The sequence below is a fragment of the Takifugu flavidus genome, chromosome 12 (assembly GCF_003711565.1).
Source record: "Takifugu flavidus isolate HTHZ2018 chromosome 12, ASM371156v2, whole genome shotgun sequence".
Lineage (NCBI taxonomy): Eukaryota > Metazoa > Chordata > Actinopteri > Tetraodontiformes > Tetraodontidae > Takifugu > Takifugu flavidus.
The window spans coordinates 13,534,524-13,549,723 of record NC_079531.1 but is presented as its reverse complement, the minus strand read 5'-3'; the positions used below and the strand labels follow the sequence as shown (position 1 = coordinate 13,549,723).

General features: G+C 40.0%; 2 long non-coding RNA genes across 5 annotated transcripts; both read left to right on the top strand.

Annotated features, from left to right (window-relative positions):
* Positions 1–1,743: 1,743 nt before the first annotated feature.
* Positions 1,744–7,150, top strand: LOC130535488 (uncharacterized). 3 transcript variants are annotated; one of them, XR_008953137.1, is made up of 4 exons: positions 1,744–2,425; positions 2,595–2,726; positions 3,621–3,663; positions 3,745–4,936. It is a non-coding gene; the product is annotated as an uncharacterized LOC130535488 (long non-coding RNA). The 3 variants fall into 3 exon arrangements; XR_008953136.1 differs by having other exon boundaries at positions 3,137–3,663; XR_008953135.1 differs by lacking the exon at positions 3,745–4,936 and adding an exon at positions 5,130–7,150 and having other exon boundaries at positions 1,764–2,425.
* Positions 7,151–9,363: 2,213 nt separating this feature from the next.
* LOC130535490 (uncharacterized) lies at positions 9,364–13,745 on the top strand. 2 transcript variants are annotated; one of them, XR_008953140.1, is made up of 4 exons: positions 9,364–10,965; positions 11,136–11,267; positions 11,677–12,203; positions 12,285–12,764. It is a non-coding gene; the product is annotated as an uncharacterized LOC130535490 (long non-coding RNA). The 2 variants fall into 2 exon arrangements; XR_008953139.1 differs by lacking the exon at positions 12,285–12,764 and adding an exon at positions 13,682–13,745 and having other exon boundaries at positions 9,371–10,965; positions 12,161–12,203.
* The last annotated feature ends 1,455 nt before the right edge of the window (positions 13,746–15,200 follow it).

Below are 15,200 nucleotides of genomic sequence, written 5' to 3'. Positions count from 1 at the left end.
TCTGGTATCACTGGAATCAATGTACCCCAGCAGATAATTCACAGAGAACGCTTGGACAGATCCGGGAACATCTAAAGAAGATGGCACCATGATTAAACTTCTATTATTCTTGATTACAGCAAAGGGAGCGGTCAGTGAATTGTTATATTGGCCTAGCTTAGGCTAGACCAAAAGGGGGATTGAAGAGAATTATTTTATCTTGTTAGCATCTTTTATCTTATTAGCATGTGTTATACTATATGTTTTTGTTTTATGTTACAGTTAGTTTAGAAGTTAGGGATAGTATATAATCTTTAGTAGGAATACACATAAGCAAGTCAGTTGACCCTTCCTTGACATGAATGCTGTTTAGACAGTTGGAGCCAGGCAGACAGGAAATGGTAGACCCTCATCGTAAAACGTGACAGCATAATTTACTGGTGATTGATAAGTTCCTGGACAGGAATATGACCTCTGATCTGGCCATTTGGGAAGACAATGGAGAAGAAGGACTGCACCAACACCAAATGAGGCTGGAAGAAGAAGATGAGGTCACCCAAGAAGAAGGACTGGATTGGACTGAATTAGCATCAATAATTTCTCTGGTGAACCTCAGTAAGGACCAGCTCTTTTAGAGCAGCTGGCAGAAGTACCAGAAGGCACCACTTCCCCACCATCAGAGTGCAAAACCTGCCTGTAAACCACCCCAACACACCCAGTCAGCCGAGTGTTTCTGCTCCTCAGGGCATCGCTTCTCCCAGCAAAATGTACAAAACTTGTGGTTTACAGCATCAGCCTACTGAAGGGTACCAATGTCTACTGGCAAATGTGGAGGGAAAATGTGGATAGCAGCCTGTGAGTCATCAGGCCTCGAGCTTGGAAGGCTTGCTGCAAGGGTGGTGGAAGAGAGGTACCAAAGGCTATGATGTTGAAGTCCACGGCTAAAGGTGGGTGTAGGCAAGGAAAGGCATCTACATTGGCATTACTTTTGCCAGGCCCGTAGCAAACCTCGAAATCGAATGCTGCGAGCTGGCGTCGGATCGCCCTCCAAGTCCATGCACGTTTGTTGATAAGTAAGAACAGATGACAGGATAGGCAAGATAGTTTCAGCATAGCAACACTCAAAAATGTATTGGCAAGACAAGTTATGAAGCTTCAGAGTCTGTTCAAGTACACAGCCTGTCTGTCAGCATGGTCCCCTGAAAAGACTATCTAAGGCTGGCCCGTATCCATCCTATATACAGTTCATATGTCACTTGTTGTTCGCCCTACCTCAGGTGATTTCCTTTGTCTCAGCAGAACATGGACCTGACCTTTTCTTAACCCACCATGTCTTACCAGAATTTCTCAATGCACACATGATACTTGTTCCTGTTTTGACTTACCACAATCAACAGTGGTATGGATTTTATCTGTGTAAGCAGAACTTGTCGTCTTAGCCTTCTGTTGAACTTGCTGACATTGTAACATTAGCTTGGCATGAGTAGCGTTAGTACATCTTGTCATATGCTAAGCTACTTGAGCAATCAATTACATGGTTCTCATTCTGATAATCACAGACATTTCAATATTTCCACGCTGGACTTCCTAGTGCTGCTCTAGAGCATCCAGTTCAACTGTGGCCAGATGACTAAGAGGGTTACTGTCTGTGAAGACAACACACTTGTCCAACAAATATTCACGAAACTTCTCCGTCATGGCCCATTTCAAAGCCAATAACTCCAGTCTCACGGAACTAAAGTTTTTAAGATTTTTTTTTAATTTCCCTGAGGCATTAAAGTTGAGTTGAAGTTGTTGAAGTCGAAGTTGACGATTATCAAACAATCAAGGAAGGAAGTGGAACAAACAGGAAGGATTTAATTTTTCTATTCAAAGAACTGGAAGTGGTTTCCTCAAATTGGCACTAATTATCATTTGATAAACCAAACTAATTTTGATTTTTTTTTTCCTTAAAAAGGACAGATATTATCCACATTGACTACCTTCTGGTTTCACGGTCAGATGTTTTCTAAGTGTAATGATAATAAGAATCTTTCAAGATGGAAGACAAGAATGTTGATTCACCTGTATTTACGTCACCATTTCACTTCCTTGTATCATGATCATGTCATGCCTCATCTAGCATCCATAACTGCTTTCCATTTTTATTTGATGTGTCATAGTTTTAGATGACAGAAAGAAACAAAAGTGAAAATGAAATGAGTCTGTATGTTGGGCGAGTAATGCTTTGCACTTTAACAAATAGAGCTGCTGACTCTCTAAATTCAAAAATCAATATCATTGTGAAATCAAGAGCAAACTTTCCAAGCATTTTTCATCCAGACCTGTCTGCACGTGAACCTATTAGCCTAAGCAACATTCTTTTGGTAACCTCATTCCTCAGTTCTTTTGGTAACCTCAGTTCCCGGACCTTTTATTGCCGGATGTGGATACGTACATACCAATGGTAATATTGTAGTATCATTATGTTCAACTAAAATTCTGGAGGTCGTTGAAGATTAATAAATGCATTTCTTTATTATTCATTCCTTTCCATGAATCACATGATGCAGTTACGCGGCTGACTGAGTTGATGCTGAAGAGTTGAACAGTTTCTATTCATCTCTAAAAATCAGCCACTTTTTAGGGATGCAGCTGGAAGGACGGACCCTGATCATACCTTGAAACACCTACAGACAGCCCTCAACTCCTTCAGGGGGAACCTGCCTTCATGCTTCGTCTTTCCATCCAGATCCCTCGGCAATGAGGTACATTTATTTGAGTAACTTTTTGAGTAAAATGTACTTCTAAGAGTATGTTTAATGCACAATATTTGTACTTTTACTTGAGTAGTGAAGAGAATTGTGTTTACCTTGTTACCATGTGTTCTACCATATGTTTCTGTTTTCTGTTAGAAGTAATTTAGAAGTTAGGGATGGTAGAATCATTAGCAAGTGTAATAAAGATCAGTTTACCCTTTCCTTGACATGATTGTTGTTTAGACAGTTGTAATCGCAAGAGACAGTCAGACGGGGACTGTTAAACACCCATCGTAAAACTTGACAGCATAGTTTACTTGTGTTGATAAGTTCATCTGCGGGAAGAAGGTGAACTTTCAATCAATCAATCAATCAATCTTTATTTATATAGCGTCTTATACAATCAAAATTGTTTCAAGGCACTTTCCAGAATCCCAGGGCCAGACCCCAGACAAGCAACAGTGGCAAGGAAAAACTCCCCTTTAACAGGAAGAAACCTTGAGCAGGACCAGGCTCATGTAGGGGGACCCTCCTGCTGATGGCCGGCTGGGTAAGCTGATGGCCGGCTGGGTAAACTGCTGGTTAACTTTGACCTGGCCATTTGGGAAACAACAGAGAACAAGGACTGTACCAGTATCCAATGGGACTGGAAGAAGAAGAAGAGGTCATCCAAGCAGAGGGACTGGATTGGACTGGATTAGCATCAATAATTTACATATGTGTTTCTATAAAAGACTGGGTCAAGGGATAGTTAGGTTGTCAGACTTCATGCCCGGACAATTGACTTTGTTATTGCAGGGTTATGAACTGGCCCTTACTGGCCTTAGAGCTCTGTAATATTTGTATCTTGAATTGGTTCTATTTGCTAAATACATTTTGAAATTGGCATTTTTCTTCTCCTAGTCTTCATTCAGAGAACATACGGATTGGCAGTGCCACACGTGAGGTATTGCGATCCAACAGTAGATACATAAATATATATATAAATCATATAAATGTAAATGTTGTTTGTGCTTTATTTTGCCAGATATCTGGGTTAATTGCTGTCACATGACTGTGTTCCACAAACCTGACAAATTTCTTCATTTTTTGTTCAGCTCTACGGTCAAAAAGAATCAGAAAAGATTAACGATTAGAACTTTTTTATTGCTAAACGGTTTGCACTTAAAACCTGGGGAGAGCCAGATAAAGTGAAATTGAACAGACTAGTCAGGAGTGTTACATGGTGTCTGCCCATCCTCTTCTATGTCTTCCACCTTCACCTTAGTCTTTCCCATAGGCTTTCAGCAGCCTAACACCCCCCATATGAGCCTGGTCCAGCTCAAGGTTTCTTCATGTTGTTGGCTGTCAGGCCCTGGGTTTCTGTAAAGTGCCAAGAATAATAAAAGTGAATTGAATATTAATCTAAACCACTGTTACTTTTGCTTAAAAATATGTTTTTATGTTTTGCAGTTGCATGCTGTGTGTGTACTCATATCGGGATATTTTCAGTAAAGTCTTGCTACAGTTTGGATAATGTACATCATTACATGATTTCTTCATCATTCTGATTCTTCTACATGTCGTCTTGAACACATCTATACATCTAAATGCATTGAGATGCAGCCAAGTTCTGTAATATTTGTATCTTGAATTGGTTCTATTTGCTAAATACATTTTGAAATTGGCATTTTTCTTCTTCTAGTCTTTGTTGAGAATTGTCTTTATCTTGTTGTTATGTGTTTCACCATATGTTCCTGTCTTCTCTTAGAAGTTAGGCAAGGTAGACTCATTAGCAAATGTAATAAAGAACAGAGACATTCCATCCACAGGATTGTTGTTTGTTCCACTGTAATCTCAGGACCAGTCAGGCAGGGGGTGTTAAACAATCATTGTAAACAGGACATCAGGCTGGGGTTGATGATCTTATTTGCATGAAGAATGGGAACTTTGATCTGGCCACCTGGGAAAATAATGGAAAAGAAGGACTCTACCAACACCAGATGGGACTGGAGGAAGAGGACGAGGTCATCCCAGCAGGGGATCTGGATTGGATTGCATGAACATTGTGAATTTGCATGTGTGTTACTATAAAGGACTGGGCCAAGGGATAGTTAGGTTGTCAGACTTCATGCCCTGACAATTAACTCTGTTGTTGCTAGGGTTATGAACTGGCCCGGAGCTCTGTAATATTTGTATCTCGAATTGGTTCTATTGTCAAATACATTTTGAAATTGGCATTTTTCTTCTTGAAGTCTTCATTCAAAGAACACGCGGATTAGCAGTTACAATACGGGAGGTATTGCGATCCAACAACTTCATTCAGAGAACATACGGATTGGCAGTGCCACACGTGAGGTATTGCGATCCAACAGTAGATACATAAATATATATATAAATCATATAAATGTTGTTTGTGCTTTATTTTGCCAGATATCTGGATTAATTGCTGCCACATGACTGTGTTCCACAAACCTGACAAATTTCTTCATTTTGTTGTTCAGCTCTATGGTCAAAAAGAATCAGAAAAGATGAATGATTAGAACTTGTTTTTATTGCTAAACAGGTTTGCACTTAAAACCTGGGGAGAGCCAGATAAAGTGAAATTGAACAGACTAGTCAGGAGTGTTACATGGTGTCTGCCCATCCTCTTCTATGTCTTCCACCTTCACCTTAGTCTTTCCCATAGGCTTTCAGCAGCCTAACACCCCCCATATGAGCCTGGTCCAGCTCAAGGTTTCTTCATGTTGTTGGGTGTCAGGCCCTGGGTTTCTGTAAAGTGCCAAGAATAATAAAAGTGAATTGAATATTAATCTAAACCACTGTTACTTTTGCTTAAAAATATGTTTTTATGTTTTGCAGTTGCATGCTGTGTGTGTACTCATATCGGGATATTTTCAGTAAAGTCTTGCTGCAGTTTGGATAATGTACATCATTACATGATTTCTTCATCATTCTGATTCTTCTACATGTCGTCTTGAACACATCTACATCTAAATGCATTGAGATGCAGCCAAGTAATTGGCTGGTAAGCGATTTGTGTTTTGAAACCATTGAACAGGTTGACCTAAAAAAAAGTGGGCAGCAATCGGATTATCAAAACTGTGTACTGTACACTACAAATAATTATATATGTTCCTGAAGCCTGGCAATATGTTATAATGTGGAGGTCAGATCTATTTTCCTTTGTTTCCCTGCCCTTCATGGTCCTGTTTTGCTTGCTTCACTTGTCTTTGCAGACTTTGTGTGGCTAGCTGATTTCTCCAACCCCATTTACCTCCAGCTCTCCCTCCAATTCTGTTTTCCCTTCCAATTCGTTTTTTTCCTGAATCATCAAGTGGTACATTTACAGTTTTTAATTTAATATTAATATTTTTTTTTTTATTTTTGTTTTTCTGACTGCCTATTTTGGTTTGGTTAGTCTTTAATAGACTTGTGGTTTCTCCCTTCATTTGGTGTTATGGCCCACTCGTGAAGTCGACAACAAAAGAGAAAGACACACTGTCCAGTTTAACCATTTATTTTCTAAAACCAAAGAAAACACCCAATAAAGGAGTATGGCAGGTGAGAATGAAAATCAGTGGTGTGAGCAAGTGCCTGGATGAAGTGAGTAAAGGGGTGAGGTTTGTTGTAGGTGCAAAATACAATAATTCACCAAGAGGCAAAGCAGCTGGGCACGTGAGATGGAGTTGCAGAGGTAGGAGAAGAAGCCCCAGAATGCTGGATCAGGTGGAACTTTATAACCTGTAGATCACTGGCCAGGTGCTCTAATTAGGTTAGCCCAACCCTGCTGGAAACCTGTGAACCACAGACAGCACAGTGCAAGACAACTCTACAGCTCTGGGGCCGTCACATTTGGAGTGATTTTTTTTTTTTTTGCTTGTTTTACACTTTGAAGAGAATTATTTTATCTTGTTAACATCTTTTATCTTATTAGCATGTGGTATACTATATGTTTTTGTTTTATGTTACAGTTAGTTTAGAAGTTAGGAATACTATGTACTCTTTAGTATGAATACACATAAGCAAGTCAGTTGACCCTTCCTTGACCTGAATACTGTTCAGACAGTTGGAGCCAGGCAGACAGGAAATGGTAGACCTCCATCGTAAAACATGACAGCATAGTTTACTGGTGTTGATAAGTTCCTTGGCAGGAATATGACTTCGGACCTGGCCATCTGGAGAAGATAATGGAGAAGAAGGACCGCACCAACACCAAAGGAGGCTGGAAGAAGAAGATGGGGTCATCCAAGAAGAAGGACTGGATTGGACTGAATTAGCATCAATAATTTACATATATCTTTCTATAAAAGACTGGGTCAAGGGATAGTTAGGTCGTCAGACTTCACGCCCTGACAATTGACTTGTTGCTAGGGTTATGAACTGGCCCAGAGCTCTGTAATATTTGTATCTTGAATTGATTCTGTTTGCTAAATACATTTTGAAATTGACAATTGTTTACTTGAAGTCTTCATTTAAAGAACACGCGGATTGGCAGTGACACACGAGAGGTATTGCAATCCAGCAACTTTTAAAGTGTTTGTTTTTTTCTCACTTTGTTCTTTAAAGACAGCAATTGCTCTTAATCCATATGTGCTTTGTTCAGAGTCTTAACCTAAAAGTTTAGGCCACATGTGTCAACCTCAAGATCCACAGGCCAGATGTGGCCTGCCATGTCATTTTATGTAGCTTGTGAGTGTTTAATTGGTCTTAAAAATCTGTGTCAAAATAGGTCTATGCTTCTTTAAGGTGTGCCTTGACCACAGACTACATTTCTCACAATGCATTTCGATTGTGTTACCTGCAAAGTGAGGGCATCCTGCTACTAGATTGCAGTGTATGTATATGCATCATGCACATTGAAATTGAGATTGAAATATCCACAAATGATCCTAAAATGTCCAGAAAGAGGCAGATTAATTCAGATGGAAGGCTTTTTCAAGAAAGATGGGGGGGCAAATGCATGTCCGTGTTTTACATTATATTTGGTTACATACATTATTCATTCTTACATTTAGGTCTGTTCCTTTGAGGGCAACCATTGTTCCAATGTGGCATTCAGTGAAAACAAGTTTGCCACCCCTGTTTTATTCTATTACAACAAAGGATAACCAAGGAGACAGTGAAGAGCTCAAGATTATGACAGGATATGAAATTGTTACTTAAAAACATATTATTCACCAGAGATCTGACATTCAGCAGGCTGAACACAGTGGAGGATTCTGGCAGATGGAGGTGGGAGAGAGCATTGCTTCAGCAGGTACAAGCAGCAATAGTGGGAATAGAATTTTTGATTAATCTGACACATGGTTTCCCCAAACAAATTAGGTCTGATAATAGAACTAATTTTAAGAATAAAGATTTACAAGAAGTAGAGAAGGCGTTAGGCGCAGGTAGAAAGAATGAATCAAACACTGAAGAGCAAAATTGGCAACATATGTGCTTACAGTGGAATGAAATGGACACAGGCGCTTCCAATAGCCTTGATGTCAGTAAGAAGCTCTGTTAGCTCCCGAACAGGATTCACCCCTTTTGAGCTCGAGAGGGGTGTTCTCTTTCCGGGACCAGGAGCAGAAAATCCTTAGGCCAGCCCAGCACTTTTATGAAATATAAATCTTATTTTGTTCAACTAAAAACGACTCTCTCAGTTTTCTCCCAACAGGCAACCTCTGTAACCACAGTCAGTGAAGATCCAGGAATTCCACACACAGCTGAGTGGGTTCTTCTGAGAGTCATCAAGTGAAAGTGGTCAGAGCCCAGGTGGACTGGTCCCTTTGAAGTTGCAGCGTGAACATCGCATGTTAACCCTAACCCTAACATACTAACACCCTAACACATTAACCCTAACTCTGGTATCACTGGAATCAATGTACCCCAGCAGATAATTCACAGAGAACGCTTGGACAGATCCGGGAACATCTAAAGAAGATGGCACCATGATTAAACTTCTATTATTCTTGATTACAGCAAAGGGAGCGGTCAGTGAATTGTTATATTGGCCTAGCTTAGGCTAGACCAAAAGGGGGATTGAAGAGAATTATTTTATCTTGTTAGCATCTTTTATCTTATTAGCATGTGTTATACTATATGTTTTTGTTTTATGTTACAGTTAGTTTAGAAGTTAGGGATAGTATATAATCTTTAGTAGGAATACACATAAGCAAGTCAGTTGACCCTTCCTTGACATGAATGCTGTTTAGACAGTTGGAGCCAGGCAGACAGGAAATGGTAGACCCTCATCGTAAAACGTGACAGCATAATTTACTGGTGATTGATAAGTTCCTGGACAGGAATATGACCTCTGATCTGGCCATTTGGGAAGACAATGGAGAAGAAGGACTGCACCAACACCAAATGAGGCTGGAAGAAGAAGATGAGGTCACCCAAGAAGAAGGACTGGATTGGACTGAATTAGCATCAATAATTTCTCTGGTGAACCTCAGTAAGGACCAGCTCTTTTAGAGCAGCTGGCAGAAGTACCAGAAGGCACCACTTCCCCACCATCAGAGTGCAAAACCTGCCTGTAAACCACCCCAACACACCCAGTCAGCCGAGTATTTCTGCTCCTCAGGGCATCGCTTCTCCCAGCAAAATGTACAAAACTTGTGGTTTACAGCATCAGCCTACTGAAGGGTACCAATGTCTACTGGCAAATGTGGAGGGAAAATGTGGATAGCAGCCTGTGAGTCATCAGGCCTCGAGCTTGGAAGGCTTGCTGCAAGGGTGGTGGAAGAGAGGTACCAAAGGCTATGATGTTGAAGTCCACGGCTAAAGGTGGGTGTAGGCAAGGAAAGGCATCTACATTGGCATTACTTTTGCCAGGCCCGTAGCAAACCTCGAAATCGAATGCTGCGAGCTGGCGTCGGATCGCCCTCCAAGTCCATGCACGTTTGTTGATAAGTAAGAACAGATGACAGGATAGGCAAGATAGTTTCAGCATAGCAACACTCAAAATGTATTGGCAAGACAAGTTATGAAGCTTCAGAGTCTGTTCAAGTACACAGCCTGTCTGTCAGCATGGTCCCCTGAAAAGACTATCTAAGGCTGGCCCGTATCCATCCTATATACAGTTCATATGTCACTTGTTGTTCGCCCTACCTCAGGTGATTTCCTTTGTCTCAGCAGAACATGGACCTGACCTTTTCTTAACCCACCATGTCTTACCAGAATTTCTCAATGCACACATGATACTTGTTCCTGTTTTGACTTACCACAATCAACAGTGGTATGGATTTTATCTGTGTAAGCAGAACTTGTCGTCTTAGCCTTCTGTTGAACTTGCTGACATTGTAACATTAGCTTGGCATGAGTAGCGTTAGTACATCTTGTCATATGCTAAGCTACTTGAGCAATCAATTACATGGTTCTCATTCTGATAATCACAGACATTTCAATATTTCCACGCTGGACTTCCTAGTGCTGCTCTAGAGCATCCAGTTCAACTGTGGCCAGATGACTAAGAGGGTTACTGTCTGTGAAGACAACACACTTGTCCAACAAATATTCACGAAACTTCTCCGTCATGGCCCATTTCAAAGCCAATAACTCCAGTCTCACGGAACTAAAGTTTTTAAGATTTTTTTTAATTTCCCTGAGGCATTAAAGTTGAGTTGAAGTTGTTGAAGTCGAAGTTGACGATTATCAAACAATCAAGGAAGGAAGTGGAACAAACAGGAAGGATTTAATTTTTCTATTCAAAGAACTGGAAGTGGTTTCCTCAAATTGGCACTAATTATCATTTGATAAACCAAACTAATTTTGATTTTTTTTTCCTTAAAAAGGACAGATATTATCCACATTGACTACCTTCTGGTTTCACGGTCAGATGTTTTCTAAGTGTAATGATAATAAGAATCTTTCAAGATGGAAGACAAGAATGTTGATTCACCTGTATTTACGTCACCATTTCACTTCCTTGTATCATGATCATGTCATGCCTCATCTAGCATCCATAACTGCTTTCCATTTTTATTTGATGTGTCATAGTTTTGATGACAGAAAGAAACAAAAGTGAAAATGAAATGAGTCTGTATGTTGGGCGAGTAATGCTTTGCACTTTAACAAATAGAGCTGCTGACTCTCTAAATTCAAAAATCAATATCATTGTGAAATCAAGAGCAAACTTTCCAAGCATTTTTCATCCAGACCTGTCTGCACGTGAACCTATTAGCCTAAGCAACATTCTTTTGGTAACCTCATTCCTCAGTTCTTTTGGTAACCTCAGTTCCCGGACCTTTTATTGCCGGATGTGGATACGTACATACCAATGGTAATATTGTAGTATCATTATGTTCAACTAAAATTCTGGAGGTCGTTGAAGATTAATAAATGCATTTCTTTATATATTCATTCCTTTCCATGAATCACATGATGCAGTTACGCGGCTGACTGAGTTGATGCTGAAGAGTTGAACAGTTTCTATTCATCTCTAAAAATCAGCCACTTTTTAGGGATGCAGCTGGAAGGACGGACCCTGATCATACCTTGAAACACCTACAGACAGCCCTCAACTCCTTCAGGGGGAACCTGCCTTCATGCTTCGTCTTTCCATCCAGATCCCTCGGCAATGAGGTACATTTATTTGAGTAACTTTTTGAGTAAAATGTACTTCTAAGAGTATGTTTAATGCACAATATTTGTACTTTTACTTGAGTAGTGAAGAGAATTGTGTTTACCTTGTTACCATGTGTTCTACCATATGTTTCTGTTTTCTGTTAGAAGTAATTTAGAAGTTAGGGATGGTAGAATCATTAGCAAGTGTAATAAAGATCAGTTTACCCTTTCCTTGACATGATTTTGTTTAGACAGTTGTAATCGCAAGAGACAGTCAGACGGGGACTGTTAAACACCCATCGTAAAACTTGACAGCATAGTTTACTTGTGTTGATAAGTTCATCTGCGGGAAGAAGGTGAACTTTCAATCAATCAATCAATCAGTCTTTATTTATATAGCGTCTTATACAATCAAAATTGTTTCAAGGCACTTTCCAGAATCCCAGGGCCAGACCCCAGACAAGCAACAGTGGCAAGGAAAAACTCCCCTTTAACAGGAAGAAACCTTGAGCAGGACCAGGCTCATGTAGGGGGACCCTCCTGCTGATGGCCGGCTGGGTAAGCTGATGGCCGGCTGGGTAAACTGCTGGTTAACTTTGACCTGGCCATTTGGGAAACAACAGAGAACAAGGACTGTACCAGTATCCAATGGGACTGGAAGAAGAAGAAGAGGTCATCCAAGCAGAGGGACTGGATTGGACTGGATTAGCATCAATAATTTACATATGTGTTTCTATAAAAGACTGGGTCAAGGGATAGTTAGGTTGTCAGACTTCATGCCCGGACAATTGACTTTGTTATTGCAGGGTTATGAACTGGCCCTTACTGGCCTTAGAGCTCTGTAATATTTGTATCTTGAATTGGTTCTATTTGCTAAATACATTTTGAAATTGGCATTTTTCTTCTCCTAGTCTTCATTCAGAGAACATACGGATTGGCAGTGCCACACGTGAGGTATTGCGATCCAACAGTAGATACATAAATATATATATAAATCATATAAATGTAAATGTTGTTTGTGCTTTATTTTGCCAGATATCTGGGTTAATTGCTGTCACATGACTGTGTTCCACAAACCTGACAAATTTCTTCTTTTTTTGTTCAGCTCTACGGTCAAAAAGAATCAGAAAAGATTAACGATTAGAACTTGTTTTTATTGCTAAACGGGTTTGCACTTAAAACCTGGGGAGAGCCAGATAAAGTGAAATTGAACAGACTAGTCAGGAGTGTTACATGGTGTCTGCCCATCCTCTTCTATGTCTTCCACCTTCACCTTAGTCTTTCCCATAGGCTTTCAGCAGCCTAACACCCCCCATATGAGCCTGGTCCAGCTCAAGGTTTCTTCATGTTGTTGGCTGTCAGGCCCTGGGTTTCTGTAAAGTGCCAAGAATAATAAAAGTGAATTGAATATTAATCTAAACCACTGTTACTTTTGCTTAAAAATATGTTTTTATGTTTTGCAGTTGCATGCTGTGTGTGTACTCATATCGGGATATTTTCAGTAAAGTCTTGCTACAGTTTGGATAATGTACATCATTACATGATTTCTTCTTCATCATTCTGATTCTTCTACATGTCGTCTTGAACACATCTATACATCTAAATGCATTGAGATGCAGCCAAGTTCTGTAATATTTGTATCTTGAATTGGTTCTATTTGCTAAATACATTTTGAAATTGGCATTTTTCTTCTTCTAGTCTTTGTTGAGAATTGTCTTTATCTTGTTGTTATGTGTTTCACCATATGTTCCTGTCTTCTCTTAGAAGTTAGGCAAGGTAGACTCATTAGCAAATGTAATAAAGAACAGAGACATTCCATCCACAGGATTGTTGTTTGTTCCACTGTAATCTCAGGACCAGTCAGGCAGGGGGTGTTAAACAATCATTGTAAACAGGACATCAGGCTGGGGTTGATGATCTTATTTGCATGAAGAATGGGAACTTTGATCTGGCCACCTGGGAAAATAATGGAAAAGAAGGACTCTACCAACACCAGATGGGACTGGAGGAGAGAAGACGAGGTCATCCCAGCAGGGGATCTGGATTGGATTGCATGAACATTGTGAATTTGCATGTGTGTTACTATAAAGACTGGGCCAAGGGATAGTTAGGTTGTCAGACTTCATGCCCTGACAATTAACTCTGTTGTTGCTAGGGTTATGAACTGGCCCGGAGCTCTGTAATATTTGTATCTCGAATTGGTTCTATTGTCAAATACATTTTGAAATTGGCATTTTTCTTCTTGAAGTCTTCATTCAAAGAACACGCGGATTAGCAGTTATAATACGGGAGGTATTGCGATCCAACAACTTCATTCAGAGAACATACGGATTGGCAGTGCCACACGTGAGGTATTGCGATCCAACAGTAGATACATAAATATATATATAAATCATATAAATGTAAATGTTGTTTGTGCTTTATTTTGCCAGATATCTGGATTAATTGCTGCCACATGACTGTGTTCCACAAACCTGACAAATTTCTTCATTTTTTTCTGAACACATCTATACATCTAAATGCATTGAGATGCAGCCAAGTAATTGGCTGGTAAGCGATTTGTGTTTTGAAACCATTGAACAGTTGACCTAAAAAAAAGTGGCAGCAATCGGATTATCAAACTGTGTACTGTACACTACAAATAATTATTATGTTCCTGAAGCCTGGCATATGTTATAATGTGGAGGTCAGATCTATTTTCCTTTGTTTCCCTGCCCTTCATGGTCCTGTTTTGCTTGCTTCACTTGTCTTTGCAGACTTTGTGTGGCTAGCTGATTTCTCCAACCCCATTTACCTCCAGCTCTCCCTCCCCTCCATTCTGTTTTCCCTTCCAATTCGTTTTTTTCCTGAATCATCAAGTGGTACATTTACAGCTCTTGAAATAGTTAAATTATATTTTTTTAATTTTTGTTTTTCTGACTGCCTATTTTGGTTTGGTTAGTCTTTAATAGACTTGTGGTTTCTCCCTTCATTTGGTGTTATGGCCCACTCGTGAAGTCGACAACAAAAGAGAAAGACACACTGTCCAGTTTAACCATTTATTTTCTAAAACCAAAGAAAACACCCAATAAAGGAGTATGGCAGGTGAGAATGAAAATCAGTGGTGTGAGCAAGTGCCTGGATGAAGTGAGTAAAGGGGTGAGGTTTGTTGTAGGTGCAAAATACAATAATTCACCAAGAGGCAAAGCAACTGGGCACGTGAGATGGAGTTGCAGAGGTAGGAGAAAAAGCCCCAGAATGCTGGATCAGGTGGAACTTTATAACCTGTAGATCACTGGCCAGGTGCTCCAATTAGGTTAGCCCAACCCTGCTGGAAACCTGTGAACCACAGACAGCACAGTGCAAGACAACTCTACAGCTCTGGGGCCGTCATTTGGAGTGATTTTTTTTTTTTTGCTTGTTTTACACTTTGGAGAGAATTATTTTATCTTGTTAACATCTTTTATCTTATTAGCAGGTGGTATACTATATGTTTTTGTTTTATGTTACAGTTAGTTTAGAAGTTAGGAATACTATGTACTCTTTAGTATGAATACACATAAGCAAGTCAGTTGACCCTTCCTTGACCTGAATACTGTTCAGACAGTTGGAGCCAGGCAGACAGGAAATGGTAGACCTCCATCGTAAAACATGGCAGCATAGTTTACTGGTGTTGATAAGTTCCTTGGCAGGAATATGACTTCGGACCTGGCCATCTGGAGAAGATAATGGAGAAGAAGGATCACTGGCCAGGTGCTCCAATTAGGTTAGCCCAACCCTGCTGGAAACCTGTGAACCACAGACAGCACAGTGCAAGACAACTCTACAGCTCTGGGGCCGTCACATTTGGAGTGATATTTTTTTTTTTTTGCTTGTTTTACACTTTTAAAGTGTTTTTTTTTTTTTTTTTTCTCACTTTGTTCTTTAAAGACAGCAATTGCTCTTAATCCATATGTGCTTTGTTCAGAGTCT